At 33.4% G+C, this 10,728-nt stretch overlaps 1 non-coding gene across 1 annotated transcript; it reads right to left on the bottom strand.

The window, feature by feature from the left end:
- Positions 1–4,647: 4,647 nt before the first annotated feature.
- Positions 4,648–4,721, bottom strand: TRNAS-AGA (transfer RNA serine (anticodon AGA)). Its single transcript has one exon. It is a non-coding gene; the product is annotated as a tRNA-Ser (tRNA).
- Between the last annotated feature and the right edge of the window lie 6,007 nt (positions 4,722–10,728).

Raw genomic sequence — 10,728 nt, 5'->3', positions numbered from 1 at the left:
CCATTTTTTCCCCTTCTGCTCTTTTTTTTGTTTTTGTCCCATCCCTTTTATATTCCTCTCCCTTTCCTTTTTTCCCTCCATCCCCTTTTCCCTTTTTTTTTCCTTTTTCTTAAGGAATTTTGCCCTTTTTCCCCCCAAACCCTTTTCTCTTTTTCCTTCTCTTACCCTTTTTTTATCCCCTTTGCATTCCTCGCTAAACTTCCCCCATTTCCCCCCAAATTTTTCTTGTCCCCCTACTGTTTCCCCCTCCCTCCCCTTACCCTAAATTATTTTTTCCCTTTTCCCCCTTCTTACCATGTACCCCCCGGGGCCCCCAATCCATCCTAACGTCCATTATCCTTTTCTGCATTCCCTCTACTTTTTCTCTCCTTCCCCCATTTTTCCCCCCCATATTCCAACAACCTTCCCCCACCAAACCTTTTTTATTAGCCATAATTTTTTTTTAAATCCCCTGCAAATCTTTTTTTTCCCCCTTCCCTACACCGTTTATCCCCACTTTTTTTTCCTTACTTTCCTTTACCTGGCCTTCGTTCCCCATTTTAAACTTATATCCAAAAAAGTGAATTCCTTTACTTTCTCAGTACCCCCTTACATCCGCTATCAACAATTTAAATTGGGCTCTTTGGGAAACCTTCCCCCACCCCCCTTGCCGCCCAAAAAGCTTTTTCCTCCTTTTTCCCCTTTTCTTATTTTGCTCCTGTTTTCGTACCCTCTCTATCTTTTTTAGCCCTTTTCTTACCCCCCTATTTTATTGCTCCTTTAAACACCCTCCGTCCATCAAATCAAAACCCCCCTTTTTAAATTTTTAAAAGGCCGCCACACTTTACCATAACAAAAATATTTTTATCACCCCCTTTCCCCCTTTCTAAAAGGGGTTTGACTCTCCGGTTCATTTCTCCTTCTCCATTTCCTTTTTTAAACCTTTCCTTAGTTTCCCCGTAATTTATAAACGGTTTGGATCAATGCTCCTTTAAATTTTCCACCCTATCCCCGTTCCTTTTTAACGGGGGCACAATTATCCCTTTTTTTATCTCTCGGCCTCTTTCCCCTCTCTACACCTGGTTTGCCATTTCCCATCCCATTTTTTTTCCCTCCTCCCCCCCATATTCTATACCTTACTCGGGTTTTTATCTTTTTTTTGCTGCTTTTTTTTTTTTTCATTTTTTCCCAAATCTCTTACTTTCCCCCTGCATCCTGTTCCTTTTCCCTTTTTTTCTTTTTTCCCCTTTTTTCAAATTAAAACTTACCCCTCCCAATAAGTCCATGAAAATTTTCCTTTCCCTTTTTGCCTTTTTTTTCTCATTCACCCTTTTCCCCTTTTTTTCCCTTTCCCTGTTTTTTTTCGGAATCGTTTCTGGAATTTCCCCCTCGACTTTATATTGTTTTTTCGCGGCGAGTACACAATTCGGGAAAAAAAAATTAAAAACCGTCATTTCCCCGGGTCTTTTTTGTTAATTCTCCCCCTTTTTTTGGGCCGGCGGTTTAGCGATCCGACGCCCATTTTTGAGAGAGTCGCGTTCTGCCGTCTAAGCAATAACAACCAGTTGAAATATTTTTAATCCATCGCTCGTATTTTTTTAAAGCGGTCAACCCACCGAAAAAGTTTTTTATCTCCCCCCTAGCGTTTAATCCGATCCCCTTGAGAGAAGGGCAAAAGAAAAAACTGCGATCGGCGGAGAAACGAATCATGTAAAAAGTCCGCGACAAAAAATAAAAAGGAGTTCCCACAACCCCGAGCCTTTTTACTACCCACTCATTCCTTTCCCACCGATGTTTTAGCAACGTTAACCATTTTTCAATCTAAACACGTTTATGATTTTTATACCCCTTTTTCCCCTTTTTGCCTCTTTTTTGCACTTTTACCATTTTCCCCCTTTCGCTTTTTTTCCTTTCACCTACTTTGTTCCGCCCGCTTTTTGTACCTTCCCTCCTCCCCTTTTTTCCTTTATTCTTTTAAATTTTCCTCACCTCTTTTCCTTTCTTACACCCGGGCCCCCCACCCCTTTTTTTCCCTTCCCACCCCCTTTTTTTTTTTTAAAAATTTTTTAGTTATTTTTTCCCTAACCCCAAACCCCCATCCTTTTACCCTTCATTTTTTTTTCTTATTTTTCTCCTTTCCCTTCTCCGTCCCTTCCCCTTTTTTTTTATCTTTTTCCCTTTTTTCTTTCCTTTTTTTTTTACCTCCTTTTTTTAAAATCGCTAAAAGATAAAAGGTCCAATTTTATGTTATTCCCCCCTCTATTCTTTTCGTTTTTTTTTTCTTTATTCTCTCCACCCAAGAATCTAAAAGACTCCCCCTCTTCTTCCCTTTTATGTATACCCGCTTCCTAAAATCCCCCCCACCCCTTTTGCTCTTTTATCAGCTTTTTCCCCTCTTCATTAACTTTCTTGTTCTTCGATTTTTTTTCGTCTTTTTTTTCCTTTTTTTCATTTTTTCCTTTTTGTTTTTGGTTAAATCTCCCCCCTAAAACGCCCTTTATTTCTTCTTTCTTTCCCTCCACTCCTTAAATTTTCCCCCATTTTTCCCCTTTCCCTGTCCCCGTTTTGTAATACCATTACCTCCAATTTCTTCTCACTTTATTCCCCATTTTTTCTCCCCCTTTTTATACTTTTTTTTTTTATCTTTTTTTTTTATCCCCAAATCATTCCCCCCCCGGTTTTCTTTTTATTTTTTTTGCGTTTCTTTTTCATTTTTTCGGTAATTTTTTTAATGCTCCCCCCCTTTTCTTTATATGTTTTATATTTCCATCACCCAAAAACATTTCTTTTAGAAATTTTTTTTTTAATTTTTAGTGAAAATTTAAAAATTTTATTTTCTTTATGTTTGCTTTTTTTTTTTTTTTAAATTTTTCCCCTTTCCATTTTTTAAAATACATTCCCCCCTTTCCCCTCCCAAAATGTCGTTATTTTAATTTTCCCATAGCTGTTCATACCTTGTTTCCTTTCTTCTTTTCTCCCTCCGCAATCTCCATTAATTTCCGTTTCATCTTTCTTTCTTCCCATGTTAAGTAGTCCTATATCTCACCCTCTTTCCCTCTTAATACTTTCTTCCTTTCCATTACCTGTCTCTTTTCGTCTCTGCTGCCTAATTTTTACTACCGCCATTTCTCCTTCCTCTCTCTCCTTTCCTTTTAACTTCTTATCCATTCAATCTCCGTTTCGCTCTTATCTCTTTTATTATTTTCTCCACTCTTTCCTTTATATCTTCCTTCCTCCTTTTATTCTTCTTATACTATGTTGTTTTCTTCTTTCTTCTCTCTTCTTCTATTCTAATTTCTTTCCTATGTCTTTCATTTTTCTCATTATTGGTCTCATTTATCCACTGTACTCCTTCACCCCCTCTCTTTCTCTTTCTTCCTCCCTTCCTCTTTCTTCCATTTTTGCTTCCAAATCTATCAATCTTTTTCCAGGCTCTCTATCTTTTTTCTCATCTCCTTTTTCTTTCTTCTTTCCATTTTCTTTCTTTTTTCTAAATTTTTATCTTCAATTTTCTCATTTCCTCACCTACCTTCTCTATTATTTTCTCTCCCATCTCATCCATCATTTTCTTTAACTCCTCCTTTTTTATCCCCCCTACTTCTCCATGCAGCCTTTCTGTCTTTTTACTCCTCCTTAACCTTTTTTTTTCTCCTTTTTTAATCCTCTCCTCCTCCCCCTCTTTTTCTTTTCAAAAGCTCTCTATACATCTCATACTACTCCTTCTCTCTTTCGCTAACTCATCTATTTTCCTCGGCCTCCCTACTTTCTTTTTCATTTCTTCCTCATTTCCCCTTTTTCCCCCTTCCCTCTATCATCCTATCTCTATTAATCTCTTTACTTATATTATTTTCTTCTCTATTCATTTTTATCTTATCACTTTCTCTTCTTTGCCTCTCCTACTCTATGCTCTATACTTTAACTGGCTAGTGAATTCCCTAGTAAATTCCCCTGTTTTTCTGTTCCGCCTACACCTACTCCTTACACTTATTTCCTTTCTTCTACATGTCACTTTCTGTCTACTTTTCTTACCTTTGACTACTCTCTATTTTCCCAACCCTTTACCCTTTTTCCTCTCCTATCTTCTCTATCGATCCTCCCTTTTTCCTGCACCCTCTCACCCACTACTTCAAATTTTCCTCGCCCTTTTTCTCACTTTTTCTTCACAAATACCTGTCACACTTTCACACACCTGTCACTCACACTCTTCCAGAACCGGAAGCCAATAAACATTTAAATTATATGTTGATTAAAAAAAAAATATATGACATTTTCTATCTCATTTACTAATTTATCATATGTATCTAATTAATTTATTTTTTAATCAATATGTAATTTAAATAATTATTAAATTTAATAAACATTTAAATTATATATTGATTAAAAAATAAATTACATTTCCTACCTCATTTACTAATTTATTATATTTATCTAATTAATTTATTTTTCAATCAATATGTAATTTAAATAATTATTAAATTTAATAAACATTTAAATTATATAGAATATAAATATGTTTTCTAAATCGGCCAACAGAGCCAAAGCACGAAAAATTGCGAAAATTAATTATTTGGAACTGTATTTCTTGGTACGAGATTACAAAGTTCCATATATAAATTAATCTCGAAATTTACATATGGAGAAATAGGCGCAAAAAATATAGGTCCGAAAAGTCGCTGAAGCGGGAATCGAACCCGCGTCTTTCACTTTCTGGGCGACTGCTCTTACCACTAAGCTATTCAGACCCTTTCGATCCTATATTTTTCATTTACCTTTTTAGTAGATGTTAGTAAATAACGCCGTGGTTAGGCCAAGGTGTGAATAAACTCAGAAATGAATATTTTTATCGGCTCTCAGTAGTGATAAGAGCCGTCGCCCGGAAAGTGAAAGACGCGGGTTCGATTCCCGATTCAGCGACTTTTCGGACCTATATTTTTTGCGCCTATTTCTCCATATGTAAGTTTCGAGATTAATTTATATATGGAACTTTGGGATCTCAAAATTGAGATACAGTTCCAAAGAATAATTTTTCGTTCTTTGGCTCTATTGTCCGACTTAGAAAACATCATATTTATATTATTTATATTAAGAGCCGATAAAAATATTTATTTCTGAGTTTCTTCGAGTTAACATTTATTTCAGTTGATGCAGCATGTTTTAGCTGGACAGCATTTGAAAAATTTAACAGGGATACGAAAATGGACTTCATAATTTTATTGTTTTTAAATCAATATCTTTTTTTGCAACATAATCTGAAACTTGCCAGAAAGATAACAAAAGTTATAGAAAATAAGAGAAAATATTTTGAAAAATGATTTGTAATGCATATATATGAATAAAAGATAATTAGAAAAAAAAACTAAAACTTTTGCAAATACATCTAATATGTGAAATTACGATAAACTAAAGAATTTAATATATATATATATATATATATATATATATATATATATATATATATATATATATATTTATACCATCTAATTTCTATTTTTTTAACCTTTATACTTTTTCAAAATATTACGAAAAATAAATAATCGATTTACATAAAAAAAAATTAAAATAGCTTCTACATTTAAAAAAAAACAAAGCTGAATTTTGAAACTTTTTCAGTTACAAAAAAAACTTTTTCAGTTACAAAATAAAAAAAAATTATGTAGTAATTTTTTCCAAATCAAACAATTTTTTATGCAAAATATAATTTAAAAGTTATTCAAGTATACAAGTTAAACACTGCATTATATACTTAACAATTTATTTTATAAATTATTATTAATTAAATATTATATTTTTCGTTTTTTTTCTCCTTATTTTTCCTCTTCTTTTTCCTCTTCTTTTTTTAGTTTATTTTTTGTCTTCTTAGACTTTAAGTAAAACGCTCTTCTTTCTCTCCGCTTTATTTTTCTTCTCTTTTTATCTACCACTGTAATCTTATTCACAGTAGGCTTATTTGCACATATTTTCTTTAACTATATAAATAAAACATTTATATATATATATTGGTAGCGCATTTGCTGTTCGCGGCAGACACTCCGAAGAGAAAGTGACGTTATTATAGTAGGACGAGGGACAGTGAGCTGTATGATAAATCACATGCGTGGTTAACGAAACGATAACTCTTTAATCTATATTTCGCAATTTTCACAATCGCTTGCGTCTATCCCGAAGTCGCACGACAGAAGAAGGAAGCGAATTCCTTCTCTCCGCGATTCACTGATCGAGGGTTGAAGGGGGGGGGGGCGCGTCGGCACAAAAACTGCCGAATCGCGAACGCGAGACGATACCTTACGCGCTGTGTACAGAGGTCCTCTAGGAGATTCTTAAGGACACGTATACAATGCGTTCGCGGCAATATTCCGCGCGAACAATATAAAATACATATTAATTATATAATAATAAGTTTAATATATATTTATGAGTTATTAAACAATATTTACCTAATATTATTTTCCTTTTTTTTTCTTCGTCCTTTTTCTTTTTTTCTTCTTTTCCTAAAATCCTTTTTTCTCTTTTCCTTTTCCTATAGGCCTCCTTTTCTCTTTCTCTCTTTTTTCTTCTTCTCTATCAATCTCTGTCACTCTGTTTTTTCTATTAATTTATACATTTATTTATTTTTATAAATTTGCTATATACACACATACACACACAATCATATTCCTAAATCATGGTTATAAATAAAATGTTTTACAAACTAAGAATTTTAGTTTTTATAAGATGCTATATAAAATAATAAAAAAAAATAAATATATAAATAATAAATAATAATAAATAAAAAAACAATGGAGAATATAAAATAAGGAATAGAATTATATAAATATACAAAGCAATAAGAAAATATATACAACACACACACACACACATACACACACATTATATTATATAATAATATACATACATATTTTTCTCTGTGTATTTTCTTCTTTTACTCTTCTTTGTTCTCTTTTTAATTTTTTCTTTAAACTTTTACACAAAATTATTGCATATACTATCATCAGTCTGACAGTTTGACAGTCGCATAACACAAGTGAAGCATAGGCACAACCTATATTGTGTAGGTTTCAACTTCGTCATTCCATCAATTGGATTAGGACGTTTAAATATGGGATATATCAAAAAAAATTAAAATTAACACAAATAAATGACTCTTTATTAATAATCAGTCTTGTTCATCAGTCAATTAAAAGATTTTTTTTCTTACATCTATTATCACCATTAATATTTACGTATCATTAATCAACGTTTAAGTATATATTATCTATATATATAAGCACCGTCTGTCTGTATGTATGTACGCGAACTACTTCCGCATTTGTGGACCGATTGTCTCGAAATTGGTACCAAAATGTTGCAAATTTTTCGGGGGTGGCTGCTGTGGGTTTTTTTTTTTATTTTTTTATTTTTATTTTTTTTCTTCAGAGGAGGGTATGTTTTTGCGAAAAAAATTTTTTTTTGCAATATTTCTGAACACATGGTATCAAAATGTTGCAAAATTTTTGGAGATAGCGACGATGCGGTTTTTTTTAAGTGTAACACCTCCACCCACGCATCCACCCACACGCATGCGCATTTATGGACCAATTTTCACGAAATTAGTACCAAAATGTTGCAAATTTTTCTGAGGAAACTGGTGTTTTATTTTTTTAAGTTTACGCCTCCACCCACGCAATCATCCACGCGCGTGCGCATTTATGGACCAATATTTTTACGAAATTGGTACAAAAATGTTGCAAATTTTTTGGAGATGGCGACGATGCGGTTTTTTCAAGTGTTACACCTCCACCCACGCACCCACCCACGCGCATGCGCATTTATGACCAATTTTCACGAAATTAGTACCAAAATGTTGCAAATTTTTCTGACAAAGCTGGTGTTTTATTTTTTTAAGTTTACGCCTCCACCCACGCACCCACCCACGCAATCGTATATTTATAAACCGATTTTTTAAAATTGGTACCAAAATGTTGCAAATTTTTTGAAGATGGCGACGATGTGGTTTTTTCAATTGTTACACCTCCACCCACGCATTCATCCACGCGCGTGCGCATTTATGGACCAATATTTTTACGAAATTGGTACAAAAATGTTGCAAATTTTTTTGAGAAAGCTGCTGTGTAGTTTTTAAAGTTTTATCCCACCCACGCATTCACCCACGCATTCACACATTTATTCACAGACTTTTTCGAAATTTGTACTCAAATTTTGTTGGGGATGGCTACTATGATTTTAACAAATTTTTATCATCCTATTCATCCACCCACGCACCCATGCACCCATGTGCATACGCATTTATTGACTTGGTCACACCAATAAGTAATTTTAAATAAATTTGTGTACATGTTTGTGATTGCAAAAATTTGCAACATTTTTGTACTAATTTCGTGAAAATTGCATACAAATTAAAGGTTTATTTACACGAATTGCACACATAATCACAAATACGTACACAAATTTTTTAAAAATTACTTCTTGGTGTGACCAAGTCAATAAATGCGTATGCAAATGGGTGCATGGGTGCGTGGGTGATAATAGGATGATAAAAATTTGTTAAAATCATAGTAGCCATCTCCAACAAAATTTAACTACAAATTTCAAAAAAGTATGTGAATAAATGTGTGAATGCGTGGATGCATGCGTGGGTGGGATAAAACTTAAAAAAACCACACAGCAGCTTTCTCAGAAAAATTTGCAACATTTTGGTACTAATTTCGTGAAAATTGGTCCATAAATGCGCATGCGTGTAGGTGGAGGTGTAACACTTGAAAAAACCACATCGTCGCCAAAAATTTGCAACATTTTGGTACCAATTTTTTAAAAAATTCGTTCATAAATATGCGATTGTGTGGGTGGATGCGTAGGTGAAAGCGTAAACTTAAAAAACCCCACACACATACACACAGAGAGAGAGAGAGAGAGAGAGAGAGCGTGTGTCTTAAAGAAAGAGGGAGGGAGAGAGATAAGGAGAGAGAGAGCATGTGTCTTAAAGAGAGAGAGAGGGAGCGCGTGTGTTTTAGAGTGAGAGAGAGAGAAAGCGTGTCTTAAAAAAAGAAAATAAAATATCTGGGAGAAAGAAATAGATAACATAGTAGTCATCCACAAAAAAATTTAAACATTTATTTTGGTATAAATTTCGTGAAAGTCGAACAACAAATGTGGAAGTAGTTCGCGGTAATACAAAAAAAGAATTAATTTTTTGTGTTAAAACGGATTTAATATAGACTATATGAGGACCGCGCAAAGCGCGGTCCGAATAGAAAGGCTGGCTTTGAGGACCGCGCGAAGCGCGGTCCGAAAAGCTAGTCAAAACATAAATTATTATTTTTATAAAACATAAATTATATTATATGTAAGTTTTTATATTAAATTGTTACATTTTGAGAACATTTTGTTACATTATGAAAAATTAAAAAAACGAAATAGATTTCTCTACTAATTAAGAGCATAAGTAAAGTAAAAAAATAAAAAAATGTAGATTTTTTTAACAATGTTTTCTCTTTTGTAGATTAAATTTTTTCTTACATCCTTTATCACCGTTATATGTAAATACCATTAATCAACGTTTACAGAATAAATCCCTCTACTATTCAAGAGCATGAGTAGCAAGATTTTTTTAACTATTCTTTAACTATTTCTTCTCTTTCGTAGATTAGAATATCATTCTTATCAGGCCATTTCCATCTATTTTGTATACCCATACCACCCACTGCCATTGTTTTTATTTTAAACTTTGGTCCTTCTTCAATATCGAGTACTAGCTCTAGAAATTTCTCACCCTCATAGAGAATTACTACATAATCACCTTTGGTTATTTCTGTAGTATTCACATCAGTCATATTTTTGGCATTTTCATTTTTATTTCCATCTGATTTTTTCTTACCCTTAGCTTTCGATTTCGATAGTTTTTCATCCTTTTCATTTTTTAGTCTTATGTGATATCCCATAAACTCATCAGCAACAGCTACTGATGGAGTTATTTTACGTTTAACTTTTCCAGATTTAGTTGTTGAAACTGGGGTGTCTGGCTAAAAAAGCGCATTTTTGAACGGAGATGGAAATATTTTTTTTTTGAGTAATCAGTGTTTGTTTATAAAAATTTTCAAAGTTGTCATTTTCATCTCGTTGCTCTCTTAGGTTGGAGATCGGTGAATCATCCAATTGTCCGAAAATCTGTACATTATCTGCACAGCTTGTTTTTGGTGTCGAAATCATAACTGAACCATTTGCATTTACGTCCAAGTCGATTACATCGTTTGCAGTGAAATTCTCATTAAGTTCAAGAGCGGAAAAATTTATATTTGCCTCAAGTGTTATATTATGATCTTCTTGATTTTCCGAAAGACTCATAGTTTGCAGTGATGAGTCCGGTATGTTTTTTTTAATTTTTAACCATAAATTAAAAAGACCCTCATCTTTCGGTTGGCCATTCCATTAAGTCTTTTCACATCTCTTGAACTTTTGTAATCTTTCGACTCATATCATACTTTCAATGAATGACAGATTTAAGTGAATATCTTCTTCATTTTTTTCTCTTGGCTCTAATTCTTCACTTTCTGTTTTTTTCTGAATCATCGGCTGTAGTTTTTAATAGTTTTTCAAAAGGCACTGCATTTACATCAAATGAATATAATCCACAGATCTTAAAGCCATTGCGTATTGTTTCTGGTTTAGCTGCTCTTTGCAAACATTTGTTAACTAAACCTGAAAAATCCTCTCTTTTCAGGCGTTCACCGTTATTATTGATTCGCCATTCATAAA

The sequence above is a fragment of the Nylanderia fulva genome, unplaced genomic scaffold (assembly GCF_048542155.1).
Source record: "Nylanderia fulva isolate GAGA-0341 unplaced genomic scaffold, ASM4854215v1 Scaffold340, whole genome shotgun sequence".
Classification (NCBI taxonomy): domain Eukaryota; kingdom Metazoa; phylum Arthropoda; class Insecta; order Hymenoptera; family Formicidae; genus Nylanderia; species Nylanderia fulva.
Note: the sequence above shows the minus strand (reverse complement) of the source record. Positions and strands in the feature narration are given on the sequence as shown.